Here is a 20,811-nt window from a genome sequence, read left to right as displayed (position 1 = left end):
TGTAAAGAACTGCCTTTATATTTCACATCACTTCCTGTGAGAAGGGCTTGGTGGTGGAGCTTGACTGTGGAGGAGCTGGAGCTTGAGACCGCAGACTGCTTCCCTTAGACTGTCATGTAATAAGTGCAAGGCTTACTCCCCTTTCCTTGCCTTTTCTGGAGGCAACAGCCTCTGGAGAGGCCCATTTCTTGGGAATCCCTTCAGTATCCCTTGGCTGAGGCCTCTGAACTCCTGCCAGGTTCAGACAACGCTGGGGCAACTATCTTTCCCTTTTCCTCTCTCTCTCTCTCTCTCTCTCTCTCTCTCTCTCTCTCTCTCTCTCTCTCTCTCTCTCTCTCTGTCTCTCTCTCTCTCTCTCTCTCTCTCTCTCTCTCTCTCTCTCTCTCTCTCTCTCTCTTTCTCTCTCTCATTCTTAATTTCTTCCTTCTATTGTAAATAAACCACCATAAAATTCCATTCTGGCTTGAATATTTCATTGGGATTTAGAATTTAAATCCCTGGCAACCAAGTAAAATATACCTATTCAGTTTCAACCCTAAATTTTACCCTGAACAGTCTCCTATTGAGTTTAATTAGTTATCTAGCATAATTAGAAATAGAGATCAATACCAGGGAAAGGATTCTTTCCTTGTCCCCTATTAAGGCATGGCCAGAGAAAAATCCTTTATCTGGTATTGTTCTTTACTTCTTATTATGCTAGATAAATAAATAATAACTAATTAAACCCAACACTCCCCAGAAGATGAAGTTCTTCCTACTGAATATAATACTCTCATGCCAATGCTCTCTACATAAGCAGACTCTTTCCAACTGTCCTAATGATTATAATGTTATTAGAGATAGCACTTGTCATTTCCCCATAGGGACATATAAATAGTATAACATTTTTAAATCTCCTACAATTTCTCACTCATGTTTATATTTTTATGCCTCTCTTGAACCTTGTATTTGAATGTTAATGTTTCTATTCAGTTCTGTTCTTTTCATAAGAAATCTTTGAAAGTCCTCTATTTCACTGAATATATATTTTCCCCATGTAGTATTTTTCAGTTTTGTTGGGTAGATTGTTCTTGGTTATAATCCTGGCTTCTTTATTTTCCAGAGTACATTACAAACCCTTTGTTCTTTATATTGGTAACTACTAAATCTTGTGTAATCCTGACTGTGGTTACATGGAATTTAAATTATATCTTTCTGGTTGGTTATGGCATTTTCTCCTCAACTTGGGTGTTCTAAATTTTTCATTTGGAATTCCTTTTAGGAGGTGACTGCTAGGTTCCTTCAATTTATGCTTTGTTCTAGGTTCTAATTTCTAGGTAGTTCTTTGTAATTTATTGAATTATTATATCTAAATTAGTTGTTATAATGGATTTCAGGTAGTAGAATGAACTTTAAATCCTCCATCAAATCAGTTGTTTTTTTTCCTATGAAATATTTCACTTTTTCTTCTATTTTTCAATCTCTTAACTTTGGTTTATTTTTTCTTGATGACTCATTGAGTTATTAGCGTCCATTGAACCAATTCTAATCCTTAAAAATATTTTTTCTTCCATAAGATTTTTTTGCCTCTCTTTCTATTTGGCAGATTTTGAAAGGATTTCTTTTCTTCAGTATTTTGGAGCCCGTTTTAACAAACTGTTAAATCTCTTTTCCTAATTTTCTTGCATAACTTTCATTTCCTTTCTCAATTTTCCTCTATCATTTTAATTTTAAATTTTTGCTTTTTAAAATTTAATTCTTGAGGCATTCTAGTAATATTTTTTGAGCTTGTGCCCAATCTCTATTTTCCTTTCAAACTGTGCTTACAGATATTTTTTCTGTCATTTTCTTTTTCTGAGTTTGTCTTATGTTTTTGCCTTCTATCATTTCTCTTTCACCAGAGAATTTTTATATGATCAGATTCTTGTTTGTGATTATTTGCTTATTTTCCCTGCCTATTTCTTGACTTTGAACTTTATATGGTCTTTGGACTTAGATGTCACCTTTATGGGAATGATCAATCTGAGTTTACATTGCTCAGTCCAGAAGGCTGTAGTTCTCAAGTTATTCCAAAGTAATGTGATCCAGGAATAGGTCTGGTCATCATCCTCCTGATTTACACTTTGGTCCTTACTGAAGCAAGGCCACTGTTCCTTCATGACTATGACCATTTCTCTCCTCTTTAATTTAGAATTATGACCTCAAACTGGATAGTAGCTTATAGACCTTCTGACCCCAGTTCTGACTCAAGTGTTCTCTGAAATATTTATTAGAATATGTGTTACCATATCTGTGTATTGCTTGTGTTTGATGCATCTTGTACTATAGCTGTTATTTCCAACCACCACTAGTGCTCCATTATACTCCTGACCAACATCTCCCACAATACTGACCTATATCTCTGTCTTTATAAGCTCCTCTGGGATGAAACAAGGAATCACTCTGATTTTTATTGGCTTTCCATCACAGAATTAAATTTAACATTTTTAATAGTCATTTTTAAATGCAGGAGAAGTTTTAGGGGAAGTTTGAAAATAGTGACATCTCACTCTGCCTTTCTTGAGATGTATTTTGAATAGGAACAAATGCAATGGGTCTATCATTTCTCTAACACTAGATGCAAGAGTTCTTTTATTTGGATCTTAGATGGCACTGAAATTTTTGGTTCCCAAATACATTGTTGCCTTAGATTGTTTTTTTAGTTCAGGGAAATGTCTAGTTCTTCTTCTCTTTCTCCTTCTTCTCCTCCTCCTTCTCCTCCTCCTCCTCCTTCTAGACAAACTGCTATCAAAACATATTATTTATCTTACTTTTAAGAAGTCAAATTTCTGAATTCAATTTTTACAATTACATCTATTTAATTTTATCTCATTAGATCATCCAGTGTTCTAGCCCATCAGGATAATCTTTAGATCCTGTCTCTACTCTCTTTAGTTTCTAGGTATTTCAGTTCTGTAATCATCTGCATATTTGAAAAGGATGACATCTGTGCCTTGATTCAAGTCATTGCTAAAATATTAAATATCACAGGTCTCAAAACAGAGCTCAGAAGAACCCTTAGAAACTTCTTTCAAGCCAGTTTGGAACAATCATAAAAATTAAATTATATCAGGTGTTGTCTGTGCAAGCATCTTAATGTTGTCTTCTCCAAACAGTTTACTTTCTGGATTTGGAGAGGTAGCATGTTTCTTAATCTAAAATTACTCAAAAGGAATTTAAACTTTGCAATTTAAAATAATAATAATGATACATACCAACACTGAAGAGGGTGATTGAAAAACACAGGGATCACTTAAGGATGAATGACTGAGTTATGAGGTATATGAACCAATTGACAAGAGAAATAAAAGAAATAAAAAAACATCAAAAAAAATCCAAATAAATCCAAATAAAGTCTATTTTTATATTTTAATCCCACAAAGGTGGTAACTCAGTATTTGAAGTATATCTACCCATTTTAACTACAAAAAAGTGTTAACTAACTACAAAAGGTGAACTAACCAAAAAAGGTGTTAAGTAACCAAAAAAGGTATATTCTAACCAAAGAAGGTGTGAACTAAAGAGTAGACAGTCCTGGAGAGGAGTGTCTGCTGTGATTGGTAGAGATGAAATTTAGGGGAGGTGACACAAGAGAAAAAGATCTTTAAAAAGAGGGCCAGAGGCCAGAAGAAGAGATATTCAATTCGAGTTTGATTGAAGCACTCTCACTCAGAGGAGAGACTAGAAGACAGACACTCAGACTTGGCTGTGGAACTAGACTCCTGGAAGAACTTGTGCAGGAGACCTCAGACTGTTTTCCTTTTAGATGGTCACCATTGGTGAGTGAAAGTCTGATGTAGTAACTCTGCCTTTCTCAGATGTATAAACCTCAGAGAAAGGTCCATCCTCTTGAGACTTTTTTTCCCTGATTAGGGCCTTAGAATTTCTACCTGGCTCAGAGGAAGCTGGAGTTGTCTCTCTCTCATTCCTTAAAATAAAACTACAATAAATTACATTTTACTTTAGTAATTCATTTTGGGATTTAGAAATTAAATCCCTGGTGAACACCAATTAAATATTCAAGTCCAACCATAAAAAAATTAACACCATCATTACAAAAATGTGGCAGAATAGTCTAGGAAAAACCAAACCTCTGTACTGTTGCTTTTGGGTTTAAAAATGCCACCAAGAATCTAGAGATCATTCTGGTGGAAGGGTATAGTAAGTTGAGGAGTTACAAATGAGAGCTGTTCCTCTTTGGGGAGCCATCCAAGTGTTCCATGCCCTGGGATCAACTTCCCAGCTCCTTTGGTATGAGATTGTAATGTCCCATCAGGAGGTGAGGATTATAATTGTACTTCACTTCAGCTACTAAAATGAACCTTACCTCCTGTTAGAGGCAGGCAAAATGATCAGTTGTTGGAAAAAAAAAATCTAAAATTCGTGTCTAAAGACAGACCCCTTAAAATCAATTTGAGATATTTAGTTCATTATATTTTCCAAAGGTTGTTATACAATTGTAAACAGTTTTGATGAAGTCCATCCATCCTCTATGTGACAATTTACAAAGTCAAAATAGAAAAAAAAATGTTTTTATATGAGCTTATTCAATAATATTTGTTTAGTATAGTTATAGGGGAAAGGTAGTTAAAACTCAGTACATTAAAATGATTCAGTGTAACAGAATAGTATGGAATACACTAATATATGAACTTAAACCCACAAAATTAAATCTTAAAGAAAACAATCAGCAAAATACAAAAACATACAGAGGCTTTTATAAAGCATTGGAGTCTGAAGTCTTAAAAATTTCACCTCCAGTTCCTTTTTTTTAATCCATTGAGATTCCTTTTGTCAGCACTGTGGGAATATCCCATAGCAAGGGAGAACATGGGTTTTAGGAATCTCAAACTAGGCAGACCCAAATGGCAAAGAGTTGCAGGGAGATGAATTTCTCTCCTGAATCTCAGGTAAGAAAAGTAAAAGGTCCAGTGCACTCATGAAAAAACATCCTAAAGCTGTAAGCTGTTTGAAATAAGTAACGTACTGCTCTCTCATAGAATACACTATGCTTGCAATCAACTTCCTTTTTTGAAGAGTCTCTTCATTCTCCTCATCCCCCCCCCCCCCACCCAGGTCCCCAGCCATGTGGAGGCTAATTGTTGCCTAAGGAAAGAACATGAGAGTTTTTACAAGTTGGTTTGTGATTCTGAAGACACAGGGGCAGCTACCAGCAGCCTGGGACCTGGGGCTGGGTCTGCAGTTGGATGAGAGATCTGGGTCATAGGCAGGAGATAAGGAGTAGAGTTCCTGGGGCCTGAGGCTGGGGCCGGGGCTGGGATCGGGTGAGTGATCTGGGTCAAGAAAGTCAGGAGTGGATGGTTGAAGGCAGGAGAGGGCAGCAGGAGCGAACTGAATCAGAAGTGGCTTTGTGAGGGTGGGTGAGTGGGTTAGGCGAAAAGTCTTGGCAGGAGAAATGTGGCTTAAAAAATTATCTAGGCTATCTTAAGAAATTGAGAGGTTCTTCTCTGACTAGTGGTTGCCATCAACATAAAAATTAAATTTATATCTCTTTAATAAAATTATTATATTTTATGAGGTTTATTAAGGATAATTATAAATCAAGGAATAAAGAGGATACAAAATAAAACCATGTTCCCATGGCTTCAAATTTTCCTAGACTTACCACCACTGCTGATGCTACATCATGCAAGAAGAGAAAGGGAGGCTTTACTGCCAGTTAAATACCAATAATGGGATCTTGCCAATGTGGAGACACAGGAGCAATTATAGGGAGTTCTGGGAAATACGAAGGACTTCTGGGGAATGAAGTCCAAGGTTCAAAATCTCCATTTATATACAATTAACTGTTTGAACACCACTATGCAATTAGTTCTGATTCTATTTTATTATCTATATATTTCCAACTTTCTCAAAGAATGAGAGGCTTTATCATATGCTTTACTGAAATCTTTTTCTCAATTATTTACCTTATTTGTCAGATTAGCAACTGTTAAAAAAAGGAAATTGCATCCATGTGAGTTGATACCACCTCCTCTAAATGAACCCATGCTGATTTTTTGTGGTCACTGAATATTTGAGCACTCATTAAAATTCATTAAATTTATTTTCTTTAATAATACATTCTCCAGTTTGGCCAGGAATACAAGTGAAACTTACTATTCTGCTTGTAGGTTCTATTTTTCTTTTATTTAAAAAACAAAAGAAGACAAAACACATTTGATATTCTTTAGCACTACAGTTCCTCTCTGATAATCCAAGATCTTGGAAATTTCCCTATTAGCTCAGAAATTACACCCACCAATTCCTTCAGTAACAGCTCTGCCCGATGGTAGTTCATTTGGCCCTCATGAGAAACTAATGAAGGCAAATAAGAATCCTCTTGTGATCTCCTTTTGTTTTTTTGTCTAGGATACTGATTCCATATTATGATGTTACTTTCTCCTGTCCAATCATCCTTTTCGATAGAGAAAAGCAACTCAAACAAGTCTAGAATAGCTCCGGCTTCTCTCCCTTGTCAGCTTTTATGATCCTAGAAATAACTATGCCTTATATTTGAAGGTCATTTAATCACATTCTATTTTTTCTATAAGAGATAGTTTGATGAATGTGCTGGCATTGAGCGAGGAATTTCCCCCCTGATAATCTATGTGGCTGCTAGCTCAGTAGATAATAGATTTGTTTCTTGGTTATTGATCTGATAATTTTCCCTGTTGTTCATGAGGCTGACAGTTTTCATTAAATCTCTTTTTCACAAGCAGCATTCTGATTTTTTGGTTTTTTCTTTCCAGGGGTTCATCTATGTGGGCACTTTATGGCCCAGATTAGTGTCTCTGGGAAGTCTGTACATACCTTTTTCTGTGTTCAGTGTTACCCACAGGCAGAGTAAACAGGACCCCACAGGGTAGAAATGTAAAGACTAGAATTAGAGAGTAGGAGGAGCTAAAAATGCCTGGAATTCTCCAAGTGATTCATCTCTTGGAAAAAAGCATTGCCCTTTCTATGTGTGCCCTCTTTTAAAGAATTGTTGCTGAGGAGGACCAGCAACGGGCAGGGAAATAGTAATGGATTTGGGCTTAGGTGGCCTTTGTTAAAGAATCCACCTCCATACTTACTCCCTGTGTGATGGGGATGAGTCATTTAAACCTCAATGGGCTTCAGTTTCCTCACTTGGAAAATCAGAGAACTCGATTGAATGTCCAAGTCTAAGTCATGGGATCTTATGTTTAAGTGACTAACAAATAGTATCTGACATATATTGAAGCAGCTAGATGAGACAGTGGATAAAGTGACAGGCCTGAAGTCAGGAACACTCTCCTCCCTGGGTGCAGATATGGCCCCAACTGCTAGTTTTATCAGTCTAGGCAAGCTATTTAACCCCATTCACCTGAGTTTCCTGATCTGTAAAATGAGCTGGAGGAAATAGCAGATCAATCCAGTATCTTTGACAGGAAAACCCAGATATCATTGAAAAATGACTGAACAGCAAAAACAACATAGTAGGTCATTTCTCAATGGCCATTGATGGAAAGAGGAAAGAAATGAAGAAACAGAATCCTGGATGGTTGGGGAAAGGCCATTAGGAAGTAAGAGCTCTAGCAGAAGTGGTGACAAACCAAACCTTGACTTCTGCCATTTGGTTATGGACTGTTTATGCCTTTTCCTTTGCAGTTATGTTCATATTTATTAGGGAGCTGATTAATTAATGCCTCATTCTCTTCATTCAATGTCATTGAAGGCATCGATGGATATTTTCTAGAAGAAAAATCCAAAGAGAAAAGTAGAATGGTGACCTAACAGGAGGTAAACTTGCCCTAGGTTGTCTCCTCAATTGTGTTTGTGGAATTAGGGTAGTGTATTAGGGATGAGAATATCAGGGTTCTAGCTTGGCTTCAGTCACCCTGGCTTCCTATCATTTCTGAACTTCAGGTCCTTTGCTATGATGCCATCTATCTCTAAATAACAATTTGTACAATATCAAGGCACATCCCTAACCAACCTACTGAGGCTTAATTCCTTCTTTTGTAAAATAAAAGTTTAGATTCAAGAGATCTCAAAATTCTCTTCCATAAATATCTTTCAATGTCATGTACATGCTGTTCTCATCAACTCCTCCAAAATTTTGTTTTTGCCCTAAACAATATTGTTGGCTTGGGTGGGAAGAGAAGACTGGGGAGAAGGAAAATAGACATAAAAAAGAATTCAATCATTTTCCATTTCTCCTCAAAGCATCCTTATTAGAGTATCATGCCTTAGCAGCTATGAACACTTTGGGAGACCATGTCTGAAATAGCGACAACATACATATATGTGTAAACGTGTGTTCGTATGTGTGTCTATAGATAGAGAGAGCGAGCTCTCAGCTTTTCTGTCTTCACATGCACAAAAACTTCCCCATGATAGGGGCATCCCAAAGCCATGAAACTTCAAGGGGAAAGAGGAAGCAAAGGCTTAAGAACAGAGACTTGATGAACGAGGTGATAGAAGTAGGGTGAGGGGGGTGGCAGGTCAGGATACAACCTCCCCCTGACAGTTTTTTCTTTCCTTTTTTTCCCAGGTACAATCTGGTTTCAGTGAACATCTAGGGAAACTGTGCCAACAAGGATGGATAGCAAGCAATAGAATGGTGCTGTCTGGGTTGCCTTGGAGATAGGGAAAGTGGATGGTGGGGGTGCTGAATAGAGATTACATGCTGCTGCTAAGTGTTTGGGCTAATTCGCTTCCATTGTACTGACCTGCTCCCTCATTGTAGCTTCTTCTGAGTCACTGTGGAATTCATCTGCCTTTTTCCCAGCAAAAAAACAAAACAAAACAAAAACAAAAACAAACAAAAAAAGAACTTTCTAAACCTAAGGGCTGTTTTAAAAATATATGTATTGTATGTATACATACATATGCATCATTTTATTTCAAATCCTATGAAACCAAATAAAACAAGCCTTTCCATATACAAAGAAAAAGGAGATTGTACATAAATTCAATCACCAATCTTATCTATTTGTACTCACTTTTCTTCATATCTACAGAATAAATCCCAAGTGTCCCAGTCCCTCCCCTCTCTCTCCTCATCACAGAAGGCATTGAGAACAACCTGTTCCTGCAAATTCAGTCTGTTTTTACCTTTTAGCTCACAACCTGGAAGTAACCTTCCCAATGTATTCATCTGTAGCTGTGTGCAGTGTTTTTTTGCTCCTACTTATTTCCCTATTCATTATCCCATTAGTTCCTTCCAAGTTTGTTTGTTTTTTAAGTAGCCTGCCCATCACTTCTTGTGGTACAGTTGCATTCCATCACCATCATAGAACACAATGTTTGGTCATTCCCCAGTCGATGAGCATCCCCCCTTTCAAATTCTTTGCCACCATACAGAGAGCTGCTGTAAAGCTTTTGGAACATACGGGCTCTGTTCCTTTGTATGATGACAGGGATGACCCCCATGGAACTGACCTGGGAGGGACTCATGGAGGAAGAGAAGTTAGCATTGGCTGACCAAAGAGTGGCACAGAATGACTCGAAATGCAGATTAGCCACCAGATGGGGCTGGATCAGAATATTTCCCACACTTGTAAATGAGTGAAAATGATTCACCAGAAAGAAAGGATGCTGGGCAGCAATTCATGATCTTTTAGACCACCTTCCCACAGAGAGGTTTTGACAGGGAAGACTTGGAAGCTGTTCCTTTCTACCACCTGCTGGGCATTTGCCTTCATTACCACAAGAGCCTGAGAGCCTTTGGGTGACTTTATCTGAGTCATCTCTCTTGGCAATAGTAGATTAAACAGTTTTGTCCTGCAGGGCCCCAAAGAGGAATCCTGGGTTTGGTGTCACTGCCTGGGAAATATGCCTACACAGGACTCCTGTTCATGGGTTTACTTCCATTAATAGCCTTGCAGGAAAAAAAAATCAGTTCCTTCCTGTGTAGGGTTCTTTCTATGGCCTCAAATACCCAAGAAAAACTGTGAGTAACAATCTTATTCTGAGGGCCACCTTTCCAGTCTAATTCATCATCCCCTCCCCCTTCTATTCCAAGTGGTCACCAGGTCTCCTCTCTACCCATCTTAGCTCCAGCCTCTGCTCTCCATTGGCTCTCCCCATCTATACTATCTCCATTTCCTTCTGCCTTTTAGGATAAATACTTTTTCTTCTTCAGATCATAGCTCAGGGCCCCTCCTATCTGATGCATTTCCTAGATTTCCTCTTTCCCTCTAGGTTTAAGCATTCTCCTTTTAGACTTCCTTGATGTACCTGTGACAGTGACTTCCATGTGCAGACATTGCCCATCCCCACAAGGACAGAAGCTCCTTGGGAGCAGGGACAATGCCAATCTTGTCTTTGTGTCCCTAGGACATGTGTAGAATGGGTCACATAAAACCTGTGGAATCGAATAGGTGATCATGAGTCTCACTTACTGGCTTCAAACTGATCTGGGACTCCTGAAGCACTGGGACACTTTCTGAGAGACATGGAAGCAGGAGCATGAGCAGTCTTACCCTGATCTTCCCTCCTCATTGAACTGGGCTTCTTCTTGTCTCCCCCTCCACCCAAGCAATTGGTGGCAGAGAGTATCTCTAAATCTTTCTTCCCCTTTCCCTTCCTGGATTATATTTCCAGAGCTTTACAACGATTCTTTCCTGGATGCTCCCACCTCTCTCCATTTCTTTACCAGATGGATTCTGGTACTCCTCCCACATCCTCATGAGAGCCCTGATCCCAGCCTCCACTTAGTGTCAAGATTTATGAGGCTGTTTTTCTGAAGCCCTGACACATCCATCCTTCAGAGCCTGGGCTGCTCCATGAAGGCACTAAAGTTCTGCCAGTCTGTGTCTGGGACTCACACCTTCTATCACCCTGGGATTGGTTTCTGCCATAAAAGCATGTTGGATTTATATGAGGGAAAAGACCTGCAATCTGCTCCCCTGAAAGGACTAGTTACTGTCAATTGTTGAGTATTAAGAAGCTTCCCCAAAGACCACATGTTGCCTACTCCATCATGTGCTTTAGTCCTGCACACTTTTTTTTCTTTCCACATGTTGCCAGCCATAACTGTCAGAAAAGCAACTGTGGGTCACAAGAAGGAAAAAGAAAAAGCAGGGCCTCTGGAGGGAATGCTGAGGGGCCCTAAAACTTAGTCACCTCGAATTCTCTCTGCTTGACAAAGTAAAAGAATGAATTAATAAGTGACCAGGTATAGGAATGAATGACAATTCCACTCTATGTGCCACCATGATGACCATGTTCCCTTCAGAGAACATGGTGGCCCAGTGGATAGAACCTCCATTGACAAATGATGATCCTGTTAACTTGGAAAAAAACACAGAACTACTTAAAGTAGTCAGAAAAACCAAGTCTTTAATCAGGAGAGGGATAGGTCCAATATTCGGCCACTACACAGAGCCCAGGGCCAAGAACTTTACAGGGCCAACACCCTAGATAGACTCTGGGAATGCTAGGGATCTTATCGCTGGGAGGGTTATCACCCTAGATGATGGTTCTCAGGAACAATAAAATTTGGGGAATTTATATACCTTTTGGGGAACTGAGGACAGGGAAGCATGATTGATTGACATTATCATGGCTATAAGGAAATGAGAGTGTCCAGACTACCCAGACAACATACAATCAGGGCTAGAGAATTAGGGAGTGGACTAATTACAATAGACACTGAAAGGATAATCACTGCCCAGGTACTGGTATTTAGCATTTGCTTAGGTTGGGGTTTATGGGGTGTTCAGGGAGGGGTAGTATCTCTGGTATGGAGGGCTTGTCGTGCCCTCCTAGGGCAACTCTCCAGCCTCTGACCCCCACCTGACACCCAGCTCTCACGTGTGGCTCCCAGTAGCTGCTAGCATGTGGCAGCAGCCACACCCCAGGCAACGGCTTCCACAGGCCGGCTAAACCTTGTGAGGGGAGCCATCGGGTCGTCGACCCCTGGTGAACCAGGGCTTTGCTCACCCAGCATGTGAAGACTTCTTCGGCTGAATGGATGGAAGAAACCAATAAGAAGGTTCAACGGCTGAGAGGGCGACGCAGCAAAGCACTGTGGAGTGCTCAGGGTGTGATGGAGCACAAAAGACAACACGGCCATCCAATGTAGCTGAGGAAGTCTCCAGGTGTAACAATTTTTCATGCCACTGGACCCAGGCTTCCAACGCCAAGAGAGGGGGACTGTCTCTGTGCATCGACTTTTCCACTTAAATCTCCTTCACGCACAAGTGTCTTTGTGCCCACTCATCTACACCACAGATGAAAGTGCACAAAGACAATCGTCATCCTCGGTTAACAAGAGACTATTACTAGGTTGGCTAGCCCCACCCAAACTGGGATAATCAAGTACTTTAAGATATGAAGTGGCATGTCTTAGGGGAACAGGGGCAAACTTGGGGGTCTCCAGATTCCAAGTTGATGATCCTACAACCTGGCCATCTGCCTCTCAGGGCCTCAGTATCCTTATCTGCTTGGAATGATCTCTGAGATTTCTTCCAGATCAAAAACCTGTGGTTGGATGATTCACTTCTGGTGAATTTTGTTCTACCTCCTGCTTCTACCTTGTCATTGCCCCGGGGTGTGTGGGGAAAGGAGGGAGAGGAGAGGAGCTTGAGGTAGATCTGGACCAAAAAGGGGAGAGGGGAGAGAAGGAAAACTCTTCCTGATTCTATGATGAGGTGTCCTTCTGGTTACCTCTTATCCTCAGTGTAATACAGTAAAAGAAAATTTAATTAAATGTCTTCTGGACCAAGTACTGCAGAGAAATGAGATGACTGAAAAAGGGAAGGGTCTGGTTGGGCAGGAGCCTCTGACGTCAGTTCCCTAGAGAATGAAGTCACGAATGTAAAATTGGACTTGAACTCTGGACTTCAATACCCACAAGCCCTTGCTCCACTTCCCCAGAATGCTTTGTAATCTCACCTGGGCTGAGATTGAGAAGATATTTAACCTGATTGCAAAAGCTTTTAGGTCTCTTTTTTGGACTTCCGTTTTGGAGCTGAGGCGTCTCTTCTATGATGTGAGGTTATTTTGTCTAGGCCTCTGGCCTAGGCACATGTTTCTTACTTGTATATTCCTTAATCCTTAATCCTTAATAAACCTCTAAAAAATATAATACACCTTGCAGAGAGAAACTAATTTCTACCTGCCTCAGTCTCCCTAATATTCCTAAATTTTAATCTTTACAGTTTTGGCGACCACTAGATTGGATGAGAACTTCTCAAATTTTTTAGCCTAAATAATGATTTTTTTAAAGCCACGGTTCTCCAAGATGCTCTTTAGAAAACCATCTCGATCAGCTCCTGCCTACCCTCTCTGGCTCCTGCTTCTGCTCCTGGCCTCTCACCTGATGCCTGAGCTGCACTCCGGCTCCCGGCCCGACCCACCCCGGCAGTCTGTCTCTCACTCATCTGGCCTCTGACCCAGATGGCTCATCACCCCAGACCCAGACCCCCAGACCCAGACCCAGGAGTGTGACCCCAGCCGGCTCATCACCCAGATCCTTGGAGCAGATTGCTGAGGACTCATTGCGACCAGCTGGTAACAGTATTGGCCACGTGGGAGGAGGGGAGAGAAGAGAGGGAAAGGAGACCGGGGAATTTTCCCTTAGGCTAAGCCTCCACGTGGATGGGGGTATTGGCCACAGGGGGATCAGAGCAGGGGAGAGAGAAAAGGGAGAGGAGAAGAAACAGATTTTTCAAACAGAAACTTAATAGCAATGGGCTGTTTAAAAGGATACCTTTTGACTGTTCTGGTAATTTCATTGATTTCACCTGTGTGCCAGAAGAAAGATTCAGCCCAAAGATTCAACTTTGGGGAGTCAAATGGGTGGCTCAGGACACTGAGAGCATGGTCCTGGGTTAAAATCTGGCCTCAGATACTTCCCAGCTATGGGGCCTTGGACGGGTCCCTTGAAACCCATTGCCTAGCTCTTACTACTCTGCCTTTGGACAATAGACATTTAAATGGATAAACACAACTAAGGAACTTTAAAGACTAAAGGCTATATTCTAAGGCATTTCAGACTCCAATGGTTTATAAAAATCTCTGTATTCTATCGCATTTTTTGTTATAGTTTAACTTTGTGATTTTAAGTTCATATATTACTGGATTCAATATTATTCTGCTCGAACTGAAGGTTGATTGAATTTATTTTGAATGTACTGAGTTTTAAAAATTCTGTTGTTTTCCCCCTATAACTATTGAACAAATATTATTGTGAATAAGCCCATATATGAAAAAACAGCTTTTTTCTATTTTGCTGAGGATAGATGGACTTCAGAACTGGTTATAATTGTATTAACAACCTTTGGAATTTTAATGTGCTAAATACCTCAAATGATTTGATTTTAAGGGTTTTTTAAATATGATTTTTGGAATTTTTTTAACAATCTGGTTATTTTTGCCTGCCCCTACCATGAGGTAAGGCCCATTAGCTGAAGTGAAATTCATTTTATAACCCCCAACCTTCCCACATGTGAATGGAAGTTAGGCAGTTATTCTCAGGGCATTTGTATCCCTAAAAGCCTCCAAAAGGAGCACCCCTTTATTTATGCTCTTCAGCTCACTACTTTACTTGCACCAGAATGATATATAGATTTCTTGATTAGGTTCTAAACCCAGGATGAGTTTTACTTTGTTTAAATATATACATATATATATAATGTTTATTACCAAGGTTGAAGGATTGCTATGTTTGTAAAAATTGTGACAAATGTCCATCAATTCATAGATTTTAAAAATGTCATACAGCAACTTATGTGAAATATGAAAGTGTGTTTGTTTGCTATTGTAATTAATTGGGCTATTGAGAATTTTGGGGATTTTGGTAACTACATATTTGTACTACTGTATTTTTAAAAAATGAAAAATTGTTAGCCTTGTTCAATTCATTTGCCTTCTACTCACAGTGGAGCATGGCCAGATATTAAGAGGAAATGGATCTCATTTTTGGTGATAAATATCTCTTGCCAATTGATTCATATACCTCAGCCATGCATCCCTAAGTGATCCCAGTTTTTTAATCACCCTCTTAATGGGGGGAATGTAAAAAAAAATTATTATTTAAATTGCAAATTTTAAATTCTTTTTGAGAAGAAGGTTAGGTAAAGAAGATGCTACCTCTCTGAATCCAGAACTGAACTGTTGGAGAAGCCACCATGAAGAAGCCTCCAGACCACAAGTGCACCAAAATGAACTTTGGGTGTGGTTGATTGAACATTTATTTGTATGTATACTTTCATGCCAAAGGGGACTGCATGCCCCCTAACTGGCTTTCTGTCAATGTGTCCAGCAATTATTGGTTTTGTTTGTTTGTTTGTTTTCCTCTTATCCTCAAATTATTGTAATCTTTAAATTGATTATGTTTTTATGATCCTTTGGGGAAGGACTTCTTCCCAGAGGATCAAACGGGGGAATGTAAAATTGGACTTGAACTCTGGACTTCAATCCCCACAATTCCTTGCTCCACTTCCTCAGAATGCTTTGTAATCTCACCTGGGCCGAGATTGAGAAGGTATTTAACCTGATTGCAAAAGCTTTTAGGTCTCTTTTTTGGACTTCCGTTTTGGAGCTGAGGAGCCTCTTCTATGATGTGAGGTTATTTTGTCTAGGCCTCTGGCCTAGGCACATGTTTCTTACTTGTACATTCTTTAATCCTTAATAAACCTCTAAAAAATATAATACTCCTTGCAGAGAGAAACTAATTTCTACCTGCCTCAGTCTCCCCAATATTCCTAAATTTTAATCTTTACACAAGAAAGAGCTCTTCCAGATCCATCAGGAATAAGAGGTAATTTGGCAGTAATAAAGGGCAGAATACTCTTCCATGCCATGGAGGAGAGCTCTGATGGTGTTTGTGAATTGATGGAAATAGAAAAGAGGTCAACTGAAAATCCATCAGTGGAAAATTGATCAAGCCTGTGTGCTTGGGAGATGAGATCCCCTTGACTCATAATGCAATCATTATGGTTAAACTATGCTGAGAGAGAAACTGCTTTGTTTATAGGAATGTGATTTGGAGCTACAAGACCTGGGTTCAAATTCTGGCATTGATAGGTGCCAACTCTGCTATTTTAGCAAGTAACTAAAGATCTCCTTTAACAAAATGATCCTATTCCTTAACCTGTCTTCATTCAAGGGCTTTATAAACTATTAGCAAGACTTCTACTAACAGCATGTTTCCACGTGTTTGCTATTGTCCTAGAATCAGTTTCTTTCTTTCACATCTTTAATTCATGTCGAGAGGGAGATGGATTTAATTTATGGGCATAAAAGTAGGAGAAGAGCAGGGCTAGAAGCACTGTTTGGATGTTCCAAGATCCATGGTTGATAGGAAGGGAAGAAGAAAGCCTCCCATCTCTGAGAATTTAGGATACTAGGAAGACCTTAACCTTAATCAAGGAAACAGAAGGGAGTAGAGGAAGATTTCAAGCCATCCAGTTCATCTCCATGCCATAAAAAGGTATTGGCTTGGGATTTGAGTATAGTCCTATTAACCAGCCTTGGATTTAGTCCCACTGTGTTTCATGTCTTGCTGACATGGGCCCTGTACCCCCAGAAACTCAGGCCAACTATAATCAGGGAAACTCCCTTGCCCTTGCATCCTTCTGACTCTGAACCTAGAAACACCCAATGACCCACCAGGCTTCTGAGATGTTTATCCTCTTTGATCGTCCTCTAGATTTAAGGTGGACAAAGAGATGAATCTTTATGCCTCCAGGCAGACCCAGTCAGATGACCACCCCACCCCACCAAATGCCTGAGGGACTAACACACCATGACATAGCATCTGTTGTAAAGAGTATAAACTCCCCAGAACTGATACTGTTCGGGGGGAACAGCCTTTCCTTTCATGCTGCCCTCCCAGGAACTGCTCCCCATCTTGCTGTTCCACCTTGCTGTCCTCCTGGCCATTCTCAACATTACTTCTAAATTAATAAATTTCTCTTTTTGTTTTTAAGCTAAGTTTTGGAGTCTTGCATTCTCGCAGAAGGTATCCTTCCCGAACCCCAGGAGTAAACATCTGAACCCCATAACATTGCTTATAATTTTTGTTGTTTGATCAGTCATGTCTGACTCTTCTTGACCACATTTGGGGTTCTCTTGGCAAAGATACTGGATTAGTTTGGCACTTACATTTCTAAGTCATTTTACAGGTAAAGAAAATGGAAAGAAACAGAGTTAAGTGACTTGCTCAGGATCACACATCTAATAGATGTCTATTTCATATTTGAACTCGGATCTTCTTGATCCCAGGCCTGTCTCTCTGTTATACCAACTAGCTCCTCAGGCTACATGAGAATATTTTTTCCCTAAAACAGAAACCAACAAATAAATATAACTTTTATTATTAGAGCCAAAGTGTCATTGTGTGGATTTGTACCCTGGGGATTAGTAATTGTAGTATAATCAGATATTGGGGCTTTGCCCACTTGATGCCTGGGACAAATAGGCTCTGTTATTATAAGTATTTGAAAGCTTTTATAGATTAAAGGGATTAGCCTCCTTGTTTGTCCCCAGTGGGCAGACTCTGGAGTGATGAAGAGACCTGAAAAGAGGCAAATGAAGACATGAGGATAGGATCAGCATCCCAATGAGGAAAGCTTTCCCAAGGGGGAATAGGTCGGCTTGCTAAGGGGTGGGGGTACTCATTCCTTGGAGATCGTCAATTGAGGATAGATAAGCATTTCTGGCTATGTTGAAATGGAGATTCATTTTCAGGTATGAGGTGAGCAAGAGGGCCACTAAGGTCCCTACCAATCACGGGTTGATGTAATTATGCCAGAATCAAATTGGGGACACTCATATCCACCAAACAAGAAGAGTCCCAGCAGTATTAGGTATTAGGTGCCATTTTATGTGTTTCATAGTAGTAGGAGATGGAGGAGGAGGAGGAGGAGCACTTAAAAAATTAAATTTGTTTCTTACCTTAAAATACCCAGTTAGTTACATCTCTGCCCCCATTAGAGAAGGCATCATTGGACCAAAAGACATGTAGGTAGCTAGAAAACTCTGTCTTACTTATTTCTATTTATCCATTCTTTCTCTGGAGGAAGTCATCTATTTGGCTGTCTCTGTCCCTGTCTCTGTCTCTGACTCTATACTTATATACACATACACACACATATATGCATGTATGCATGGAGCTATGGAAGTACCCGTGAGCTATATATCCCCTGTGCCTCAGTTTCCTCCTGTGGAAGAATGAGATTTTTCATGTCAGTCCTACCTCAAAGCATTATATGTGAACTCAAAGATCCTATGAGAGAAGCCACCTGAGGGCATTGTGGGCATCTCCCAAGTGGCCTGATGTAGGCAGATCGAATCTTCCCAGAAGCCAATTGTCACTCATTCACAGCATGAGTCTATTTTGTTAAGTTTCTTTGGATTTGAACAAAAGTTTAGGGCCTGTGTATGTGTGTGTGCCCACACATGCACATATGCACATTGACAAGAATGCATCAACCACCAAGAACATGGCGAGCCTTTACTTATTTTCCAGGCTCTTACCAAAATGTTGTAAAGGGGTTACGAAGAAAAAAGAATTGTACCATGGGAGCCAAAGTGAACATAGAGAGAGAAGGGAAAAGGGGGCCAGGGTATGTGCCCACCTGCTTTGAGGCTCCCTCTCACTTTCCCAGCTGTCCACTGATGTCTCTGCCCAAACCTCCAATCTGCAGGAAGCCACTGAATTGGATTAGAGAATGGCTCAGAAGAAACACAAGCTCAGTATTTCATTCAATCCCAGTCTACACCTCAGACTGGAGAACACGTGCACTGGTGGGTTTCCTTACTGTTCTCTATTTGCCTACCATAGTCCTGGCTTACAAGGGAGACTGTGTGCACCCCACTGATTCTGGACCTGTCTCCCACCCTGAGCTGTGAGAGCACCAGAATGCAGTCAGACCTTCTCTGATTTTAGTGACATGGACAGAGACACTGAATCCAGGCTCTCTCTGTCTCCCTGTCTCTCTGTCTCTGTCTCTGTCTCCCTGTCTCTCTGTCTCTGTCTCTGTCTCTGTCTCTGTCTCTGTCTCTGTCTCTGTCTCTGTCTCCCTGTCTCTCTGTCTCTGTCTCTGTCTCTGTCTCTGTCTTTGTCTCTGTCTCTGTCTCCCTGTCTCTCTGTCTCTCTGTCTCTGTCTCTGTCTCTGTCTCTGTCTCTCTCTCTCTCACACACACACACACAACCACAATGCTCCTTGATGGGCTGACTGGGCAGGAACTTGGAGGCCTGGAAAAGGCCACTGTGGATGATTCCAGGTGCTATCCGAGGACGAAGGCTGCTCAGGAAGGAGAGCCCTTTTGTTCCTAGGGCTTCAGATCCAGGTCAAGGTAAAGGATTTCTTTGCTTCCATGCCTTTTCCTTCCCTCTTCCCAGGGTGAAGAGAGGCAGGTGCCCTGAATTCCAGACCTTTCCTTAAGGCATCCACCTCTGTAACTGTCATCACCCAGGAGGACTTACGTGCAGCCTGGGTAGCACCCCACCCACTCCATATGTAAAGTGTGTCGCCAACCTTAAAGTGTTATATAAATGTCAGCTATTATTACAATCCTTTCCCAGGGAGGGGAGTTGCCACCTACAGAGAAGCATAAAATCCATGAACATAGAAGGCTCAGAGATGGAGAATCAGACCCAGGACTGGGAATGTAGACCAAGCCCAGCTCAGGCTCATTGGGTTACCTTGTATAGGTCCCATGACTTCTGCTACAACTGAGTCTCCCTCTGGAAAATGGAGGGAGGAATTGAACAACATTCGAACACTGAAATTTCTAGGAGCATAGGAATTCTATGCCCATTGGAGTCCACCCAGAGTTGACACATGCCACATCCTATTAAATGCAATAGCCATACTTTCCTCCATCACTCTCCTCCACTTCTGTGGGAGTCCTCTAAGAATGCATCTGGGCAGGGCAGAGAGCTGTGCGGGCTTGATTGCAGTCAGCCCCCTCTGCTTCATGCCCAGGTACTGGAGGCTCAGGTGCCCATCGGCTGATATTTGCCCGAATAATGGCAGCAAAGCCCTCTGCCTGGTGATGGCAGAATAATCAGCACTCATGTCCATCCCTCCCTCCATTCAGACAATGACCCCTGCCAAGAGGAAGGCAGGGGCACTCATGTAGGAGGCTGCTGCGTCTCATTCTGTTTAAGCTTCCATTTGCAGACTTTCCTTAGGCTTCCCACAAGAAGGCATAAAATAAGGCAGTGAGACCTGTTCTCTGGCCAAGGAAGTAGTCATTTGGCAAATGCATGAACTCCTTTGGAAAACTGTACTGTTTTCCTAGCTCTTCTCTCCTTTCCTGCCCCCAGGCTCTTAGCTAGAGGAGAGGCCATGCCAATGAGACATGTCAGGCGAGGAAATGAGGGAAGGGGCTTTGGCCTGGCCCTAAATGGGGCAGGTGAGCTTTTTCTCTTGGTTTCAGAACTACCTGCTTACCTCTATTCTGAGCCCAGGCCTTGAGACTCACCTCCCTCTGTGGAGTCAGGAGGCTGGGAATCCTTGAAGAGCACAGCACTCACTCATCACCTGGAGAACACAGCAGTAGGACTTCTGATAAGAAAGGCCAATACTGTACAAATCCATGGCAGTTCTCACAAAAGTATAGAGTCTTCCTGAAACTAAGTCCCAACCAAAGAAGTAAATTTGGAGGAAGAAATGAAAATAAGAACAAACCAAAAAAGGGTATGGAGAGATGATATTGCCATGCATGCCTGACAGATCCAGAAAAGAAAGACCCCAGAAAATGAATAGTAAAGTTTCCTAAACCTAGCCTTTTCACAAGAACAGTGGAATTCCTAGGAAAAATGAAGGAAAAGTTTGAAATAATATTTCATATAAAATGAAAGTA

This window comes from Monodelphis domestica, chromosome 5 (assembly GCF_027887165.1).
Source record: "Monodelphis domestica isolate mMonDom1 chromosome 5, mMonDom1.pri, whole genome shotgun sequence".
NCBI classification, from domain to species: Eukaryota; Metazoa; Chordata; class Mammalia; order Didelphimorphia; family Didelphidae; genus Monodelphis; species Monodelphis domestica.
This window is presented reverse-complemented; position numbering follows the sequence as displayed.